Raw genomic sequence first — 22,295 nt, 5'->3', positions numbered from 1 at the left:
GAAGAGTGGCTGAGCAGGTTTTAATTCCTGTGGGGGTAGATGTCAGGCAGAATTCAGTTCCTTAAGCCAGGTTTCAGATAAAATGTCACTTTTTGTTCCCCAGTTTAAGTCAAGACAATTTTTACATATGCAGGTAGAATGCTGATTCTAAGTTCAAAACTATGACATTTCAACAGTGACAAACTATGTGACACTCAAAAGTAGGTCACTCAGTTAATTTAAACATTTTCGATTTTTGGTAGTTTTAAATCCAGTTTCAGTTAGGCTGCTGCAGACCTGCAGAGCTCAGCCAGTCTTGTTATGAACATTCAAGTCACTTCAGAATATAACTTTACATTGTATCCACCTCTCAGTAAGTCTTTCTTTGGCCTGCTTTGGGTTCATTTATTCAGTTTTACACAAAAGTCTGGTGTTGTTTTAAAACGCCGGCTTTCTGATAGTGGTGAGTACTGGTAATGCAACCATTTTTGGGATTTAAGAAATTAATTCCCCACAGTTCAATGGTTTCAGGCTACTGTGTGGGTAGTCCAATGGTGGTTTTAGGCAGTGCCCTTCTGTGCCCATAACATCGGCAAAAATGGGTGGCAGCCTATTCTTCATGCATTTCCCTGGGCATTTTCTGGGAAGCTCTGGCCATCATGATGTTTTCAATGCCAGTACTGCACAGTTTTTGTGGTAGGGCTCGGATGCATGGGTAAAAACATCCCACAACGTCCCCTGTTCACGATAACCTTGGCACTGACTGTACGATTGTGTGTCTGGGCTGCTCAGGTCTGAATGTTCGGCTAACTCAGCAAGCCAAGTCTCCCCTGCAACCTCGAGGTTTTTTGATGTCTCCCATTCAATCAAACGTGGCTGCACCATACATCTTGTTAAAAATGGCCACTTGGTTTTATTGTGCTTGTGCTGTAAGCAAGCTTTATGTGCGTTCTTGTGCACCTTATTTTAGCCTATATATGGCGTACATGTTTTTCAACCTATTGTATGCAAGCATATTCTTCATGTCTAAGTGCAGTTGACCTATTGTACTTGCATCTTCGTTTTGGGTGTGTATCTGCTTAGTGTCTAATGCACCTATGTGTGTCAGTTTTAGTAATAATGCAAGAAACAAGATGGGTGCGTCACACCCAACTAAACTGCCGCTCACTCTTGATCTCATCCGAGATTGGGAATCGTAAAAACAAAGTACAATAAAATTCTGCTGATTAGGTTAACCTTATGAGTTGTTCATATCACTGTTTAGTTATTGTGATTATTTTACGCTGTGGCATTGCTGTTAATACTTCTAAATAGTGAAGGAGCCATAGTCAATCTGGGTACATATTTAATATAGAGAGTTTTTTTTATTGCCAATGCATTTCGGGGATACTTTTCCCCTTCTTCAGGGCTGTACTCGGACATGGACTAATCTGATTTACATTCATTGCCATTAATAGTAGCCAAAATTACATCAGAAAAAAACATCAATGGTAACAAGAATAGCAATTGTCATAAATATCCATATTGTCAGCATTTACATATCACAAATGAGATAAACATGTAAAAAATGTACATACCATTGTGGTGTAGGCAACAACGTAGTGGGTGTTATAAAGTAGGTAAAAAAAGAGAACGAGGATGATTCAATGACAGATCATATCTGGTCTGCATTATATGTGAATAAATAAAGCTCAATGCTCTTCAATGTACCTGGAGTTAATGTCCCTCAAGCGTGTGACAGTTCACCGTGGATAGTCCTGAAAAGGTAGTGAATATACTGAGTTGCTACAAGTCTGCTAACTTCGCACATGAAAGATTCGCTGTCTGTGGAGTCACAGTAAACATAGGATTAACTTACTTCCTGAAAGGCGATGTGGCGCGAGGAAACTAGATTGTTGATCAGGGTGATTACGTGTTTGTGGCACGATATAGGAAATGATCGAATGTATACTCTGTTATTAAATGCAATGGTCGTGTGGTTCCAAGACTATTCAAAGTGAAAATAATAATAAATAATCCCCGCAGGAGAGCGCGGCAACGTGTGCTGCAGCTCCATTCTTACTGTGTCACATTCACGGCTGCCCTCTCAAGGAATGAGTGGCAAATGCGTTCTAACAGTTGCTTGTAACAGCTGCTATGGCAACCAAATGGTGTCCAGCCATGAGCACCTTACGTCCCGATCCTGCCGGAGGCAATGATTGGGATGTGATGGAAGCCATAGGATTGGGTGTCCGTGTTAGTACACCCCTAAGTGGATGTGAACGTGCGAATTGAGCTTGCTCAGAACATTATTTGGTTAAACCCCTAAAGGGATATGAACGTGCATATTGAGCTCGCTTGGAATATTGCTTGGTATGAAGCTGAGAATATAGATAAATAAAATGAATTATTTGAAAATGTAGTCAACACAGTGTCATATTGCAATTGCAATACCAAATCTATGGCAGTATGGCCCACGCAAATGTTTGTCCCATGTAGGTGCTGCAATAATTCTGTTTACATTGCTATGGGCTCACCAATATGATGATAGTTATCTGGGAAACACCCTCAGTTTACACCCTCAGTTTACCTCTAACGATCTGCAAGTCTAATGCGTTCATGTGTCCATTGTATTTACCCAGAAAAATCTCATACTGTTAGTATACATATGATCAAACAGCTTGCATCAAAACATATTGCCTACCTGTCTGCTCATTATGGGAGCTCAAAAAATGTCTCAAACCGCTCATTGAAAATGATTGAACTCCTTACCATATAGGATGTCTCATCGTTAAGCCTTACTGCATCATAGCTAAACCCGAAGCCAGTACCCATACTGCTCATATGTAAATCAATAAAGAAATGAAATAAATACTAATCAACCAACATGAAATCTACATTGAGTTTCAAAAACCAAAAAACGTAAATGAGTAGAAAACCAAACAAATAAATGTATTTGTGGATGCTCATATCTGGATAATACTTAATACAAGTTCCTTTAAATGTAACACGCACAATTAATGTCTTTGTTGATTCCTGCAGGGTTGAGACAATCCAATTTGTCAATCCAAAAAGTTTGCAAACTCATGTCTTCATGTGTATTAGATTTTTGCACCACTTCAAGAATTTGAAATTTACTTTGTGACAAATGATGCTTCTTTTCCGTCCAATGCCTTGCTACTGCCGAATTAGGGTTTCCATTCCGAATACATGAGCGATGTTCATTCCATCTTGTCTTAGCTTTGCATTTGGATTTGCCTACATAGTGCAGGCCACATGGGCATTTTATTAAGTAGATGACATTCGAACTATCGCATGTAGCAACATTTCTGAGTTTAATTTGCTGACCTGTGTGTGAATCGCTCATGATGTTACCCTTAATAGCAAAGTTGCAATTGCTGCAGTGTAAGCATGGAAATCTTCCTGTTCTTTTTGTGATGGGATTTTTCATCGGTGGTTTAGTAGACACCAGTTTATCACGGAAATTCCTGCTTCGTTGGTATGCAAACGTGGGTGTTTCTGCAAAAAGGTGTTGTACGCTGGTATCACATTTTAATATAGACCAGTTTTTTTTAATTATCTTTTTTACCTGTTGACTTTGAAGGGAGTATTTCGTAACATATACCAGTGATGGGGCTGTTTTGGTCTGTCTGTCGGTGGATAACAATGATTCTCGTTCCAAAGGCTCAACATTTTCTGTTGCTGTACGTATATCTTTCTCAGTATATCCACGTGCCACAAATGTGTTGCACATGTTTTTATATTGCTCTTGATAGTCCAGTGGGTCACTCATAATTCTTTTAATCCGTAGTAGTTGACTAAATGGGAGATTCTTGATCAAATTAGGTTGATGGAAACTTAGTCGATGTAGTAAGTTGTTCATGTCAGTTTGTTTCCGATACAGTGATGTTTGGAACTTGTCTTCATCCTTCTTTATGAGCGCATCCAAGAAGTGGATTTCTGTGTTGGATTATTCGTATGTAAACTGTATGTTTTGGTCTATGGAATTCAAGTAGTCAATGAAGTTCGTCAATTCATTATACAATCCTACTCGTATGCAAAAAATGTCATCTATAAACCTCGTCCATAAGGTTATTTTGTGATTCATTGCGTGTGTGTTAGGACATTGTCTGTTTCATACTTATGCATAAAGCAATTGGCGTAGGAGGGGGCCGTAGTGGCACCCATGGCTGTTCCTGACACTTGATGATAGAATGTGTGCTTAAATTGAAAATAAGAATTATCTGCTATGAATTTCAAAAGTCGCAGAATGAATGGTTTATATGCTCCAATATCTGATGAATTCGCCAATATCCATTCGATTGCTCTTTGACCCTGATCATGGGGGATTGATGTATACAACTCTTTACATCTATGGTGAACATAATACAATCTTTATGGATGGGCACCTTGTGTAGTATCTGTAGAAAATGAGTAGTGTCCTTGATGTATGTGCTTGTTTTTTGAATGAGTGGTTGAAGAAAGAAGTCTATGGGGGTCATTACGAGATTTGTGGTAATGGAAAAACGATGCTGGTAAGGGAATACCGGCACTGCACCCCGCTCCGACCTATGACGAATCAACAACCAGGTATCAGCACCACTACTGATACCGTGCTCCCCAATGCCGGCATGCACGCTGGCACGCGGCCCTTTGGGCTGACAATACCGGGATGGCGCTAACAGGAGGACATCACAAGTCATGCGGACATGCAAATAACAGCATCATGAAGGTGGTAATGAGGGATACCGGGATGCCGGTATCACCAGCATCACGAATCACCCGCAAATAGCAATGTGCAGTATTCCCAACTGCCACAGGTGCACATAATCAGCACATGTGGAGGCAATGGAGTCTGGCCCAGCCCAAAAGGAGAACACCCACACACCACACCCCTTTCCACACCAAAATGATCCCACTTGCAGTTGCAATATTGGGGCTGGAGGACATTCTTGCATTGCTACACCAGCAACAACAACAACAGGTACCACAGAGGAGACGCAGGAGGAGAAGGAGGGTGAGACTGGCCCAGAAAGCCCCACCAGTGCAGCCAGTGGTACCACACAGGCAGCCCCCAATCCCTCGCATCAGAGCCTGTCCATTCAACCTAACCCCTGAGCAGATCCACACCCTGTACTGTCTGGACCGGGACACCATCACCACGATTGTGGACATGATACACAACAACATTGTCAGCCTGATTGAAATACGCACCGCCATCCCTCCTCTACTGAAGGTAGTGTCTGTGCTCCACTTCCTGGCCACAGGCACCCACCAGCACACAGTGGGGCACAACCCTTATTTTCTTGCATGCTGAACCAAGTGCTGGATGCCGTCCTGAAGCACTCAAGCAACTACATATCCCTACCATGGACTGCCCAGGAGCTCTTTGACACAAAAGTTGGCTTCCATGCACTGGCGGCATGCCAAATTGTATTGGTGCACTTGACTGCACCCATGTTGAATTGGTGGTCCCGCATGCCATGGAGGTGGTGTACTGCAATCATAAGCTATATCACTCCATCAATGTACAGATGGTATGTGACTCCAGCAAGATCATCACACATTGTTGTGCCCGATTTCCCGGATCAACTCATGACTCAATGGTCCTGCGGAACTCCACGCTACCACGCTACATGGAGCGACATGCAGGACGACGTGACTGGTTGCTTGGTACATTGCATGACAGGCACATGGCAGTGTGATGGGGGGAGAGATGTACACACCAGCCTGGTGTCATTTTTGTGGTGACTGCACAATGTCCACATCACAAAACACTGTGCCCCAAAGCATCCCAAACTGAACATGACAACCAAACCCCACAGTAATGATGGAAGCTGCACAATTACAACATTCCTGACTTTCATCAGACCTCACCCTCCGTAACACAATCCAGCAACATGCTGTGAGTATGTACAATGTAAATGTCTGCAGCAAAACACAACACAGAACAAGCATCCACGAGTGTGCACAAATCAATCCCACCAAGGGAATACACTGCTTGTCACTGTGCCACCAACACAGTAGCACTGCATGTCATCATGGGAATAATAAGCACTGAATAATAAATCATGCTGAGACTTGTGCCAACGCTGCTAGTAATGAAATCATACTAATCACTACACATCACATTAGGATACCAAACATAGCGGTATGCATCCACAGTGCATGAACACCAGCAAGGGAGTGGACACCCTGTATCATCTGGCTGACGCAACCCACACCATTAGACCATGGGACAGCACACATTGTGGCAAGGTAAAATGTGTGCATACATCCAGGGACATGTGCATGTGAACAACAAATATCTGCAGGCATGTGTGATAAGTACAGGTGTCTATCAGGAATTGACTTACACATACCTTATTTTGCACCCATTCAGATGATAGTGGCTATCCCTTGAAGATGTGGCTCGCCACCCCTGTCCGGAACCCGCAGAACAGGCATGAAGAGGACTACAATCGTGCCCATACCCGTACCCGTATTGTGATTGAGCAGACCTTTGGCCTGTTGAAGGCACGTTTTCGCTGTCTTAGCCGGTCGGGTGGGATACTCCTGTACAGGCATGAGAAGGTGGGCAAGATCATCATGGCATGTGTCATGCTGCACAACATGTGCATCCGACGGAACGTGCCTCTGCCCCCTGACATTGAACAGCAACCACCAGGTGAGGATGAAGAAGATGGGGTTGCACATCATCCCGGTGGCGATGCACAGGAGGGACGTGCTGTGTGCCAGTCTGTGATAAGACAATATTTCTAAGACACATGGATGCAGAGGGTGCCTTGAATGTGGGACTCAGGGCACTGGGTGTGGGGGTACATGGACACTATGCACTGTAAACCAATAAATCACACATACACAATAAGGAATGTCCATTCAAGTGATTTTTTGGTACACAATGGGTGTATTAAACAGGAAAAAGTAAAAAGTGCTCAGACCCTCCACCTCACACACATCTCCTCCTCCTCCACCTCCCCCCACATCTCCCCAACACACACCCTCCCTCTCCCCGTCCCCCCACAACTCCCCCACACACCCCCTCCCCCACATCTCCACCACACATGGCATGCAATGTTATGCCACTCGAGTCTGCATAGGTCTGCACATGCAGGCTGACCCTGCTACTAATGTCATGTGTCTGACTCTGGGGGTGGCATGTTGGGGCGCCGCATGGTGCGCACAGACCTGCACAGGGGGATCGTCTGTGTGGAGCTTGACGATGACCCCGTGGGCACATACTCTACTGTCGGGGCAGGACGCAGAGCCTCCATGGAATCCGCAATCCTGGCAAGGACCTGCCTCACTGCTGTCAGCTCCTCACAGATCTTTAAGGTGCTCGACTATATGGCCACTTTGATGACCGCAGTGTTCTCTCGGGCCACACTCCTCGTCACATCACCATCAGAGACATATTGTTTCACTAGGCCGGTCAGCTCCTGCTGGCGCACCTCCATTTGTGACATCGTGAACTCCCCGTCCCGGACCGCTGTGGAGGTGGATGGCACGTGTGGCAAGGGGCCCAATTCAGGTGGGTCCTGTGTGGGGCTCCAGGCCTATGGGTCAGCCTCTCCTCCAGACTGGACATGCGAGGTGCCATCGGGTGAGCTAATGGGTGTATACTGGTGTGTTTGGGTGCGGCTGCGTGTGCCACCAAATTCCATGGAGCGGTTGTCCTCCTCAGGGACACATACCTCGCCATGGGAAAGTACCTCATCGCCACTCTGTGGTGCAGTGGCAGCTGCCTCCCCTACTGAGCTGGTAGCTGCAGACAGGGTCCCATCTGCCACCTGCTCAACAGCAGTGGATTCCACAGGTGTTGGAACTGTTGGTATAGTGGCTGACCTTTGACGTCCCTGTTCCCTGTCATCCTGTGGTGCGTTTGTCCTCGGTTATTGATGTGCCTTGCCAGTGCCCTTGGACGTGGAAGACCTATTAGTGTCTTCCCTGGACTTGGCCCTCTTCGTAGGAGTGGTGGCCTGTGCTGCAGAGTCCTCTGCATCGCTGTCGGTATCATGGCCTGTGGGGGACCGAAAGAGGGACGGCATCAGTGATGGTTGTACATGCATCATGCATACAAAGGTATTAGTGCAGTTGTACACATTTGATGACTTGCTGTCCTACGGTTGTAGAATACAGGTTGCCTGCCATATGGTGGGGTTGTTCAGGCATACGTTAGGTTCACACCTGTGTGAGGTGGTGTATGCTGTGTGATATGCCTTTTTGTTGTGGACTGCGTGCAGTGTGACACATGCCGTTTCCCTCTTTGTGGTGTGTGTCTCAGGTATGGCATTGGCATCCTGAATGCATGTGGATGTGACAGTGCTGGGGACGGCATCTAGGCAGGTATGTGTCCATGCGTGTGTAATGGCCCATGCATTGCCTCATGGCACGGTCACATTGGTGGACTATCATCATACTTTGCATTACAGTGTTTTCTTTGGACACTCACCTCCATCTGCTGATGACGACACTCCACGTTCCATTTCTCCCACTCCTTCTATGGACTCCATTCTGATGATGCTGGCGCAGGTTTCTTCCCAGCGGCTGAGTTTGATGGGTGAGTTTGAGCCACCACCAGTAGCCAGACCTTGGCTCCGGTTGGCAGACAAGATATTGCGCATTCAGAGGTGCAGGTCGTCCCAGTGTTTTTTGACGTCCTTTACAGTGCGGGGGGTGGTGCCAACCGCACTGACTTTCTGGGCCACTAGCTCCCATATCTCTTTCTTTTTGAGCTGTGCAGCTCTCTTCAGGTCTGAGGCAAAGACCACCTCTGCATTCTCTGCCAGAGTGTCAGCCTGCATGTTAAGTTCATCCTCGGAGAACCGCTCCTTCCACTGCCGGGATGCCCCTTTCTTTATGGCCTTTAGCAGAGTGCTGGTGGTGTAGATGATGATCTGAGTGTTGGTTTGAGGCTCCAGGTCCCGTATCTCCAGGATGGCATTGGATTGTTTTTTTCAAGATGGCTGCTGTGCCATTTCCCGTTCCAGCGCAATGACATTACTTCCGGTTCCGGTATTAGGGGCCCGCTATTACTGGGCCTACTAATGCCTGGCCCGCTAATGCCGACCCAGTTATTTAGGAGTGGGCGGAGGCAGAAGAGGTGTCAGCACTTTCCATGATGCTGCTAAGGGATATTTTTGGGTCTTTTGTGGCAAGCAGGTACTGTCGATACCGGCATGCCGCTACACACGTGCATGCATACTCGTAATCGGCCGCTGTTAGCGGCGTCAGTGCTACCCGGACCCGGTATTGCCTCCATGCTGGTAAAAACTGATTTTTACCGCAATTCTCGTAAAGACCCCCTATGTATTGTCCAAGAGGTTGTAAAATACTGTTCATGCCTGCTACTATAGGTCTCCCTGGAGGTTTAGTAGCATCCTTTTGTATTTTGGGAATCGTATAAAAATTCGGAATGCGTGGATGTTTATTGAACAAAAATTTGAATGTGTTATGATTAATCCACTTATGATCCAAAGCTCTTAACAACATCTTGCATACTTCTATTTTTTCTAATTGTTCATAACATTCAGTTTCATAATCAGAGGTACTTAAAATCACTAGCGCTCCACCTTTGTCGGCAGGTCGGATCATAATTTCTTTCATGCTACAGTTCATATGGTTTCAGATTTTTGTAGACTGGTTGTTTATAATTAAGCTTTTGAAGATCACTAGTCACTTTCCTTTCGAAGATTTCAACTGATAGTATTGTAGTTGGTGGAATAAACTTACTCTTTGGTTTAAATTGTACATAATCACATTCATCTTCCTTCTGTGTTTGTTCTCCTAAGGATTCCATTTCTTCAAAGAATACCCTCAGTTTCAGTTTCCTTATGAATCTAAAAAGTTCAATCTTGCTGTTGAAAAATGATGTTCCATGTGTTGGCACAAAACTAAGTCAGTTTTAATAGTGACATCATTTATTTTCATCATCTTAGTTACATATCCTCCATATCTTGCAGATTCAGCTCTTTGGCGATCCCTTCGGGGTAGGGTCAGTAGGGTTGCCTAAGTGAGTATCATCTCTCGCATCTGCTTTCTGGGGGTGGGGAGGAGTCAGATGCAAAAGCGAGGCGCATCTTCCCTTTCTGTAGCATCAAGACAGGGGAGAGGCCGAAGTAATGAATTACACATTCATTTGCCTGTGAACACAGGTCTAACCTCTCGCCCTGGCTTTTCAACCAATACCTGGCAACTCTCGCCCACTGCATTGCCACTTTCTGCTCAAATTTCCAGTGCTACGCTGCCGACACTCAACTCATTTTCAAGCTGCCCTCTGCCACCTCCTCTCCCTCTCTCATCTCTGATTGCCTAACTGCCATTCAAGATTGGTGTGCCGCCAATGATCTTTGAATGCCAGCAAGACAGAGATCCTCCTCATCGGCACACCTTCACCATCCTTTCCCCTCACTCTCTGGCCAGCCTCCCTTGGCCCTCCTTCTATGCCCGCCTGCGAGGCTAAGAACCTCGGGGTCATCTTTGACTCCACCCTTTCCTTCTCCACCCACATCTCTGAGGTCTCTAAAAAGTCAAATTTCCTACTGCACCTCCTTAGAGGTACTCTGTATTTCCTCTCCTTCCCCCAGAAGCTCATGTTATCCCAAGCTCTGGTTCTCTCTAGCTTGGACTATTGTAACATCCTCTTTCTAAATCTACCTGCCTCTACTATCTGCCCTCTGCAACTAATCCAGAACAGGACTGCAGGACTTGTCCTTGGCCTCAAGCCCTGGGATCGTATCTCTCCAGCTCTGAAATCTCTCCATTGGCTCCCAGTGGATGCAAGGATTAAATTCAAAAACCTCTTCATTGTCCACAAGGCTTTCTGGGGCCTGGGTCCAAAATACCTTCAGCTATCCCTCTGCAAATACCTCCCCTCTCGAGCTCTTTGCTCCTGTACCTCCAACTCCCTCAAGGTCATTCGTATTTCAAAGAAACAAGCTGGGGGTAGATCTCTGTCTTCAGCTGGGGCCTCTCTCTGGAACAGCCTCCCTGCCACTCTAAAACTTGAGGAGAACCATCCCCGGTTCCGGAAGGACCTCAAGACCTTCCTCTTTTCTTCTGCCTTTGCTCCACCTCTCCCCTGCTGATCTGTTCTCTCTTGGCACCGTGCACTTGGCCACCCTCTGTCCTCCGGGCCCAGGTACCTGCTCACCCTGCCACCCTCCCGCACTGCCTCCGGGCCACCCCTTGCACTAGGGTCTGTATCTGTACCCATACAACCCCCCTTTTTCTTCCTGCACTTATCAGACCTACCCTGTCTGCTGCCTTAAACCTAGCACTTGAACATTGCTGGCTGCACTACCACTGTTTGTTGCCTTCATTATTTATTTACTGTTATTTATCTGTTTCTCCTCTGCTTTGCACTTTCCACTTCTCCCCCCTTCCAGCACTTTTCCCCTCCCCCTCTCCCATGTACTTGCACGTTCTCAATGTCACTGGGCCTAATAAGATCGCTGTTTTGTTCTCCCCTCTTCCCCTCCCTTGCTGCACTCTGAAACACTTGTGTACGAGCGTGACAAAAATAAAATATCAATATCACTAACACACCTATCCAAGAATTCACCAACTTACCTATCACAAAAGCTCACTAAAGCCTCCTCTACCAGACCTACTTGAACAGTCTATGCCCACTGCATCACCCAGCCTAAATTTAAAAGGGCAAAAGCTGGAGGCTCCAACTTCCCGGCCATTGCAGCCAAACACTGGAACTTGTTCCCACACACCTTGCGAGATGAGCACTCCTATTGGACTTTCAGGAAAGCAGTAAAAACTCTATTGTTCACCTAACATGATTATGTACCAGGAAAATGATCATCTCAAGACATCTGTAATGTTGTAAAATGCAAGTACTTTCTTCTTAGGCGTAAATGGTTATGTAACAGAAAAGAGAAGTCTGGCTTTGAAAGAAAGCTGCTCTGCAGGGCGACGCCTTATAATCCCAAAGCTAGAAAATAGAGAAACTAATGTTGATATGCAGCTATATCTGTCGGTAGATGGGTGTCGCGGGTCTCTAGGACCAGACGGTAGTAAAGCCTAACCGTCACCACAAATAATGTAAGAAAAGAAAAAAGTCCAGGACTCAGCGCCACCAGTTATGCGGTCATTTAATTGTGTTATATTGTCACACATTAAATGATGAGGTAAAGCCCATGAGTGATAACATGTTTCAGCTCGCTCTGAGCCTTTTCAAATCAGGGCTAGTTTGACATCAAACACAGTAGGCAAAGAAACATATCAGAGGTTGTGTAGCAGCAGCATCGAGGCAAACATTGTGTATCACAGAAATTAAAGCATCAAGAAAAAATGCCATAATACGCATTAACAGATAGTAGATTTGATAGATAGACAGAAAAACAGGGGTTGGTGAAGGGACGGATGCAAGGGTATAAAGAAGCATTGCAAAAAATATATATAATAATAATGGACACAGTTATAGCAAAATACAAAAACCAACATAATAACATAACATGAAACAATGTAGAGAAAATGCAAAAAGAAAAAGGAGAACAGAAAAATTTAGTGATTATTAAGAAAGTAATACTTGCATAAATGTGACCAATTAGTCAAAATGATAAGTGCAAGGATAACGCCATAAATGCGCTTACCCGAATTTCGAGGAACCAATCCATAACACTGTATGTCAATGGAGTGATAACGGGGTTAAATGTTTCATGTTATGTTATTATGTTGGTTTTTGTATTTTGCTATAACTGTGTCCATTATTATTATATATATTTATATATACTCTGATGTGATCCCATCCATTCCATACGTTGCTAAGGGCCATTAGCTCAATTCCAGTATATTGGACATGCTTACATTTACATATGTCAATTGTAGTCATATCAACACTGACGACTCCGCTCTGGCCCATTTCAGTAAATCTCTATTCCAGTCAGCAATCTTGGTCCATGTGGACTAAATTACGACCTTGATCCTGGCAAAGAGGCGTATAGCTAAGTAAACAATTATAAACGGCTGTTTTTTGGGTTTACTCCGAGGGAATTCTCCCAGTGAGCACATCAGCAGTGTCAGGTTGATCTATATGGCCCCCATATCTCTTATCTTGTCCAACACTGTCTCCCAAAATGGTTTCAAGTGCACGCATTCCCATACCATATGAAGAAAACCTGACGTCCCCTTCCTCACACCGCGGGCATTCTGTTGGCCTGTTGGGGTTCAGGTATGTCCTCTGTTATATGATGCATTGTTCCAGGCTTAGTCGCGCATTGTGAGACACTGCCTTGGTCTAGGAGCATAGTGCCTCCCATTGTTTGTCCTCAAAGGGCCTTTCTATGTCCCACTTCCAGTCCACTTCCTATTTTGAGCTCAGGGTACGCCACTTTACCTAGTCAGAGATTATAAATGGTGGAGATGGGGTGGCACCCGTTGCCCCTCTTTCGTTCTTGAACATTTTTCGCCTTCATTCCTTACTATTTAGTGTCCTCTGTCTTTGACGCTCCTTCCCGTTCCTTTCCCATCACTTTTTTCCTCCCACTTGTATTTTTATGTTTTGTATTTGTATTGTATTTTATATAGAGCTTTAAATCAAAGCGCTTCACAGAGTTACATAACATGATGCAAAATAATGAAAAATAGTAAGAACATTGATTCATCAAATCTTACTGGTAGCAGGCAATTAGAAACTTTGAAGCAGGGAAAAGAGAATAATCAGTAATAGAACGGATAGAGACTGCGAGAAGATTCCAATGAAGAGGGACGAGAAGCTGAAAAGATCGAAACCGGGACTGAGCGTGTGGGGAACGAGGAACACTTAACCTAAAAAGAGAAGAGCGTAGTGAACAAGCAGGAGAATAAAAAGATGCAAGTACAGCAAGATAGTCAAGTGCCAGATGATAGAGGGATTTAAAGACAAGACAAAGAAAAAGAATATTAAGTGGAGAGTGAAAGGGAAGCCAGCCAAGTGAATCCAGGGAGGAAGAAATGGAGTCTCTAGAGGAGAGAAGACAGAGAAGACGAATGGAAGAATTGTAAATAGATTTCAAGGGAGCAAGACGGGAAGACAGAAGACCAAAGAAGGTAGTAGTTATAATTTTCAACTTCCTAACGTTAGCAACTGAACAGTTCGCCATGGCATGTAATTGTACAAGATGAGCGTACGGAATCCAATTGCCATCTTCAAATAAATCCTTAAAGTATTTCGCACCCGCCACAAACCATTCAATCCAAAAGAGGGATTTACCCTGGAACTTCAATGCTGGGTTATTCCAAATGGATGCATCCGGATGTAAATAAGGATCAGTAACCATACGACTTGAAAGCTCGCACCAGCAGTCCTGCAAAAAAGAAGTGAGTGCACTGGTCATTTTGGACTTAGATCTTTTGGAGGACAACAGGGCTTTAGGGTCCAGTTGAGACACCGTACCAAACTCCCATGACAACAGATCAGACTGTTCACTACTAGAGTCAACAACCTTGCACAAATGATGAGTGGAGAATGATAGGTGGTAATCCAGGAGGTTAGGTAGATTCATTCCACCCAACTTCAAAGGGAGTTGAAGCTTCCAAATCGCGAGCCTCAGAGGTTTCCCATTCCAAATAAAGTTTTGTAAAAGTCTATCAATCTCCTTGAAGATACTCGTAGGTATTTTAACAGGAAGCATACTCAAGATGTAATTTATCTGTGGTGTCAAATTCATTTTTATACAGTTTATCCTGCCCCAGGATGACAACTTCAAGAGACCCCACCTTTCCAAGTCCGATTTCAGTGTCGGGAGGATCCATGCAAAATGAACGCCAGGCAGCTTCACTATATCCGCTCCAATCCAGACACCAAGATATTTGATCTTGTCTGCACACCACTTAAATTGAAACTGAGCACAAGTATGCCGCAGGCACAGATTGTTGATCGGTAAATTCTCAGATTTGCTCCAGTTAACCTTATCGCCTGACAAACACAGAGAAACAGTGAACAGCATGCTTCAAAGTGCCGCCTGGGCAGCAGTGGAGACATGCTTGAGCGCAGCACACCCTGCTTCTACCATGTATGGATGCCTAAAGGGTACTAGGAAAGGGGATCCACGGCTGCCTAATATTTGGGCTGGTGAGTTGGGGGAAGATATTACCTTGAGATGTTGGAAGAGGTGCTGTGAAAACACTCCGGAGAGGTTGTTCAGGAGACAACTTTTGGACACCGAACTTTGCTGGAAGTGTAGCCGCTCTAGAGGCTCCCTCAGTCATTTGATTTGGTCATGTCCTAAAACAATGCAATTTTGGGAAAAGGTTTGTGAACGGCTGAGTCTAGTTTTAAACGCTGAATCCCCATGAGTGCTTCTTTATTCATTCTAGGAGATATTTCTATGCTGGATGATATTGACTTTGACAAGAAGATTTGGTTGCTGCGTGCATGTATGGTTGCAAAAAAAATGATATGGAGGTCCTGGAAGTCAAGCCTTTCTTTCAATATTGATGAATGGGTGGAGGAGCTTCTAACTATCTCGGTGTATGAAAAAGCCATTTTCAAGTGCAAGGATGAGATGGGAAAATTCTGGGACATTTGGGGATGTTTTCTTGACGTCTACGGATATTCTTGAACCTTTGTTTGGAACTGATGTATCCTTGACTCTGTAGATTACTGTCATCTGTCATTGTTCATGGTTGTATGCATTGTTCTTCGGATATTCTTATATTTGAGGTATGATCTTCCTTTTTATTTTTTTTATTTTTTTTTCTCTGTTTTCTTGCTTCCTTTTCTTCCTCTTATTTTTCCTTTCAGTTCCTCTATTCTTTCTCTTAAATAGGTTGTTTGATGATAGTTTATGCTATGTTGCTTGTTACACTGAATAATGCTTAATTTTATTGTTATTTAATGTTGTGAAAATAAAAGTTTGAACTGTCAAGCAGAAAAAAAGAAAAAAAAGAAGGTAGTAGAACACTAGAAGAGATGTGAAACAATTAGTGAGGAAATTAGTAGTTTGGTGGCTTGAAAAATAAGGAAAGGCCAGACTTTGCGAATATTGTTGAGATGGAAACGACAGGAGTGAGAAGTGAGAGAGATGTGGTGAGAAAAAGTAAGATTAGAATCAAGGTAGAGACCAAGATTACAAGCTGCTGGAGAGATAGAAAGATTCGAAGAAGGAAGGGACACAAAAGGAGGTGGTAGGGGTGGGGGCAGCATGTTGGCAGGGAAGAATAGGACGTCAGTCTTCCATTTTATTAAGGCGAAGAAGTGAGATGCCATTAATAGAAGAAAGTGGTAAGAGTGTGGTGGATCTCAGATGTGAAGGAAGAGATGGAAAGAAAAAGTTGAGTGTCGTCAGCATAGAAATGATATGAAAGACCAAATGCAGAAATTATAGCGGCGACTTGAGAAGTATAAAGAGAGAAAATAAACAGACCTATGACTGATCCTTGGGGAACACCGTGCTCAAGCAAAAGAGGTGAGGAGGTCTGACCAGTCCAAGAGACAGACAATTTTCTATTGGACAAATAGGAAGAGAACCAGGGAAGAACAGAACCACTAAGGCCAAAAGAAGAGATAGAATCCAGCAGAAAAGTCAAGAAGAATAAGAAAGGAGGAGTGTTTAGAGTAGCAAGCTGTAAGAAGAGAATTGAGTACGCAGATTAGAGCGGTTTCAGTGGAATGGCAGGGGCGGAAGCAAGACTGAAAATGAGGGGGAAGGGATAAATTAGAGACAATGGATGAAACTTGAGAATACACACAGCGTTCTAAGAGTTTAGACAGGTAAGGTAGAAGGGAGACAGGGCGAAAGTTTGAAACAATCAAAGAATGTGCAGAAGTAGAGAGACAGATATCAAAGAAAGAAACAATGTAAGGTATAAAGAGAGGATAAGCCTTGGGAATAAGAGCAGATGGAATAGGATCTGTAGGGGTTGCTATGGGGTGAGCTTTGGCTAACAGAAGTAGCATATCAGATTCGGAAACTGGTGCAAAGCTAGAAATAAAAGCTGAGGGGAATGGAGCAGAAGAAGGAGCAACAGTTGAGGGGGGAAAATTTAGAAAAGCTTGATGTACAGAGTGAACCTTAGAAGAAAAGAAATGAGCAAAGACACAAGCTGATAAGACAGAGTTAATAGAATAGTCTGGTGAAGGAGGCGAAAGGAGCCATGTTAAAGTTTGGAAGAGACACCTAGGATGGGCAGATTGAGTATGAAGAAGGTCTGAAAAGTAAGCATGTTTAGCAGAAATAAGGCAGTTATCATAACGAGCATGATAGGAGAAGTAAGTGTAGTGATTGGATGGGGATCTTGTTTTGAACCACCGTCTTTCGGAATGGCGGAGAAGGCGTTGCATGGCACGGAGGTGAGATGAGAGCCAGGGTTGAGAAGGACTTGAACTTAACATTTTATTTAGTTTCTTTCCTTTATCCCTACCATTCTGCTGTCCCTTTCATGCAGTCTGTTGGTTCTCTCTGACCTCCATTCTGTCTCTTCACTCACTCTTTCTTCCAGTCGCTTGGAACATCCTCCTTCACATTTTTTCTTACCATCTCTCATGTTCTTTCTCTTTCACTCCCTTTTATTCACTCTCTTCTCTCCCAGCTTCTCTCTCTGATTTCTCTTCCTTTTGGTCTGCTATGTTTTCACCTCATGTTTCTTTTTTCTCTCTCTTAGTCCCCTTTTCCAGAGCACTTAAGTTGCCAAATGCCATCCATGATTAAATCAACCAGTCTTGGTGTTTCCTCCCCAGCAAGATTAATGGTGCCAGTAAGCAAAGAATCCAGCCCTGGACTGGATGGCCGAGTTATATGTTCCACATGTGCAAACTCTATGGCTCTGCATCTCTCTGGTGTACTGGTCTCTCATTCCCTCCTTATCTATCTGTCTTTCCATACACCTTGTTCTTCCCCTTTATGTCCCCCTTGACTAATTCAATCTCTTGCTTCCCTCACACTCGCTTTCTCTTGCTTTCCGCTTGCTCCTACTCATTATATTGCTTCTATCGTTCTTAATTCCCCAGCTGTTGAGTTTCATTTGTCTTTCTGCACCCCTCTCTCCTCCCTCTTTCTCTCTCTCATTCTGTCTCTCGCTCTTGCTTCCCTCTTTCCCCTTTTATGTCTTTGGCTTTCACTCTTCTCTCTTTCGTGTTATCGCTCCCTTCACCTCTGCACATGGATTTCATTTGGGGGTTGCCAGAGGTCTCCTTTGTTACCCCTAAAAAAAAAATACTCTTTTTGTTTTTTTTAATGGAAGCTCTTGGGCTCTGGCCACTGCCATGTGTCTCTTTGTTTCTGTAGTGGCTGGCTTTCTTGTTCAGGCCTCTTACAAAACAGGGCCTTCCACAAATGTCATTATGATTTGGCCTTGGACGTCTGCCTGCATTCACAGTAATTTGCTAATATTGCCCTATACACACTGATATTACTGATACATATGCTGATCCATTCTTGTATGAAAAGTATATCACATTACAGTTATATCGTAACCATATTTTTCGTAGTGTACTTAGGAACAATGCTATGTGATGCCACTTCCTGTTTTGTCAAGGGGTGAAAGGTCATGTTCCATTGCTTCCCATGATGTCACTTCAGGGTGGGGTCAAATGACATCACTTCCTGTGATGGCATCAGAGGTCAAGGTTCATCTGATATCACTTCCGGTACCGTAGCATTTTGGTGGAATCACGTCCCTGCCTCTGCATAGGCTAGCCTTTGTGATTTTTAATTTTATACTGCTCTGCTCTTTTACCTCCTCCCAGCCAGTGGTCGAAGTAAGCGGGAGTGGTCGGGAGCGGTGCTCCTCTACTTTTTTAAATGACCTTTTACAGCTCCTATACTTTTATTTTTAAAAGAAACCGTTCCGGAATGGTTTCGTTTTAAAATAAAAGTGTAGGAAGCAGTTGAAACTTGCCCTTTCAGTGCACTGCACTGGACGTACCCTTAAACACCAGGTGCAAGTGTTTGGCGGTGTGTATTGTGTGTGGGAGAGGACGTGATAATGGGGTTTGTGGGGAGTGTGCAGGCTAGTAGGGACCATAGCTCCACTACTTCTTTTCGTGCACTTCGACCACTGCTCCCAGCCCCTTTACAATTTGTTGTTTCTCCTTTCTGTTTAACAGCCACATTTGCTGCAGCGTGCCCCTCTTTCAGGGGGCTCTGCTGCTGACATCAGTAACGAGAAATAAAGACATCCTACAACTTTCTTTCAGGCTGCGCTTACTTCCATGAAAGTGGCCATTCACTGCACGAAGCCTGAGGCCCAGATGAAATGCAGATAAGGCTCGTTTTTATGGTGCTTCACGCTGTGGTATGCGTGCCCCTCCCCATAGGAGCGCGTGCCCCAGTTTAGGGACCAGTAAGGGGGATCTAGTAATATTGCCTCAGCAGGCTTTTGTCCCCTGCCACTGTGTTTGCTGCTGCCATGCCATCACGTTAATAATGGGGCTGGACGTTTCTTCAGAGTGATGCCGATTGCCTTGAGGTGGGGGGGCTTCTGCCCTCCCAAGCCAATGCCTGGCACCGCCTATTCCTGTGAAGTGCTTGCCCTCCATTCCTAACTCTCCTTCTCTTCCATCGTCTTAGTTTATCGTCCCCTTACTTGGTACCTAACCATCTAGCCCTCTCTCTCGGATTACCACCGCCCCCGCTTATTCTTTTCTGTGGTGCTCTTACTACTTGCCTAACTCTCCTATTCTCTTTATGTAAGTCAATCGTGCTCCTTCCTTGGACACAGTCTTCTCTGATTCCTTCACTGATGCTCTGGCCCAGGTTTCCCTTTCCTGTCCTAACACGCTAGCCATTGAAGCTTTTAATATCCGGGCTGAAGGCACCTCTAATTTTCTTGCTTCTTCAATCATTGCCAAACTTTCCATCCTGGACCTTGAGTCAGCGTGTTCCTAGCCCCGCCCACACTGCCGGTCACATCCTTGACCTTATCTACACTCCCCTTTCCTAGCCCCGCCCACACTGCCGGTCACATCCTTGACCTTAGCTACACTCCCCTTTCCTAGCCCCACCCACACTGCTGGTCACATCCTTGACCTTATCTACCCTCTCCTTTCCTAGCCCCACCCGCACTGCTGGTCACAACCTTGACCTTATCTACCCTCCCCTTCTGCCAAAATCAATTCAGATTCTGGGGAAAGTGGTTTGATTTATTACACAGGAAGGTTTCCTCCATTTGTCCTTATATGGCGCCCCCTTCTGCTCCCTTTTTACTCCACCCCGCCCTCCTGATGCCCTCTTTCCTCTCTTCCTTCTCTTCAAACTGCACTCCCTTTTTCTTCAATTTTCTTGCACCAAATCTGCCCCTCCCTCCAACATGTGTTCCATTATTTCCCTAAAGTCTGCTTCTGGCTGTTATTCACTCTTTGATGAACCTTCTCCACCTTGCTCTTTTTCTACGGCCACATCCCTTCTTCCTTCAAAAGCCCCATTGCATTTCCCTTTTTTTAAAACCAACCTTCTCTTGATCATTCTTTCTTCTCAACATCCCCCCATCTCCCTTCTTCCTGCCCCAGCAAACATAGTGGGAGCACCCCCAAGCGCCACTCCTTTCTGAATTTATACTTCCACCTGCACCACTCTCCATCCGGCTTCTGCCCCGGTCACAGCAGTGAATCAGCTATTCATACTTATTCTGATGTCACCAACCCATGGCTATAGTATTTCTCGACCTCTCTGCGGATTTCGATACCATGGACCTCTCCCTCTTGATTTCCCATGTGCACTCTTTTGGCACTTAACTCCACGTGTGGGCGGAACAACAATGATTGCTTATGGGAATTCAGGACGAACATACACGCCCCTTAGCATTTAAGGGGCAGACTTCGCTCTCAAAAGTCTCTATTCCTTTCCCACAAATCATACACAAGCTGTCTCCTTAGCCCTTCCCCTTCTTCCGGTCACACCCGCTCTTGTGGGGTCCCCCAAGGTTCTCTTTTCTAAAAATGTATGCTCGTCATCCCCAGCCGTATGAGTGACAACTTTCTTAAACTTCAATCTGATAAAAATGAGTTTGAGGTGGTTGGCTGCACCACCTGCCCCGGCAATACGACATGTGGCTTGTTTCACTTCCCCTACGCTCTCCCTCTGTCACTACTATCAAAATATTCAGAGTCAAATTTGAGTCATCCCCCTTGATGTTCCCCAAATTAACCAAGTTGCCTCTTCTGCTTCCATTAATTATGCACCCTCGTCAAAATCACTCTTCTCTCACCCCTTCTGTTCGCTTCATTGCTGTCACTGCTCTTGTGCTGCCCGGTCTTGATTACACCAATGCCCGCTACCCTGGACTCCCCGTCTACAGCGTCCACCATCTTCAAGTCATGAAAAATGCTACTGAAACACTTGTGTACGAGCACGATACAAATAAAATATCAATATCAACTGCTCTTCTTGAAGTTTAACTCCCCAAAACCCTTTCATGCCACCTCTCTCCGCCGCTCTCTTCATTGGCTGATCTCATACCACTCCTCTTCCCCAGTCTCTGCAATGACTGTTTCCATGCTCCCCCTCCCTGCCACTCTCACTCCTCTCCTAAGATCCCTTCATTGGCTGCTCCTATACCATCACTCTGTTCTGCTCCTTTTCATTGGTTGCCATCATGCTACCCCTCTCCTCAACTCCATTTATTGGATGCTCTCATGGCACCCCTCTCCTCTGCTCCATTCATTGGCTGCTCTCATGCCACCCTCTCCTGAGCGCCCTTCATTGGCTGCTCTAATGACACCTGCATGTTCCGCTCATTTTCATTGGCTGCTCTCATGCCACCCCTCTCTTTCTCTCCTTTTCATTGGCTGCTCTCATGCCAGCCCTCTCCACCACTCCCTTCTTTGACTGTCTATTCACTTTAGACTTCTCATTAACACTCCCTGTCTTGCTCAACGCTGGTACAATCTTGCCCCCTTTTTTCTTCTATATTTTTTAGAAACACACTCCTTCTGGAAATCTTAGACCCCACTCACCTCTTTCCAGCATCCCACACTTTTGTCGATGCAGTGTTGGTGGCTGCCCCCTCTCATATCTTTCAGCCCTGGAATGGAACATGCTCCCCACTCATCCATCGCTCTATCACTCTTCAGCCTTCTTATTTTATCGTGCCCCGAACACTCACTTTTCTCCTCTGCCTTTGTTTAATTTCTTCCTCCCGGTCCTCCGTCCAAAGGATACTAGTGCCAAGAAACCCAAAGGGTTTATGATATGATATGATATGGCATTTGTAACATGCCTATACACAAGTGTTTCAAGGCACGACGAGGCAGGGGGGGGGAACAAGGGAAGACAGACAACGATCCTACTAGGCCAGGTGTCATTCAGATCGCGCAAGTGCATGGATGGAGGGAAGGGAAAAGTGCAAGGGGAAAGGGAGGGGGGAAGTGCAGTACACGGTAGTGGAACAACAGATAAATAATAGGG

The sequence above is a fragment of the Ambystoma mexicanum genome, chromosome 10 (genome assembly GCF_040938575.1).
Source record: "Ambystoma mexicanum isolate Mex_15411 chromosome 10, UKY_AmexF1_1, whole genome shotgun sequence".
Classification (NCBI taxonomy): Eukaryota; Metazoa; Chordata; class Amphibia; order Caudata; family Ambystomatidae; genus Ambystoma; species Ambystoma mexicanum.
Note: the sequence above shows the minus strand (reverse complement) of the source record.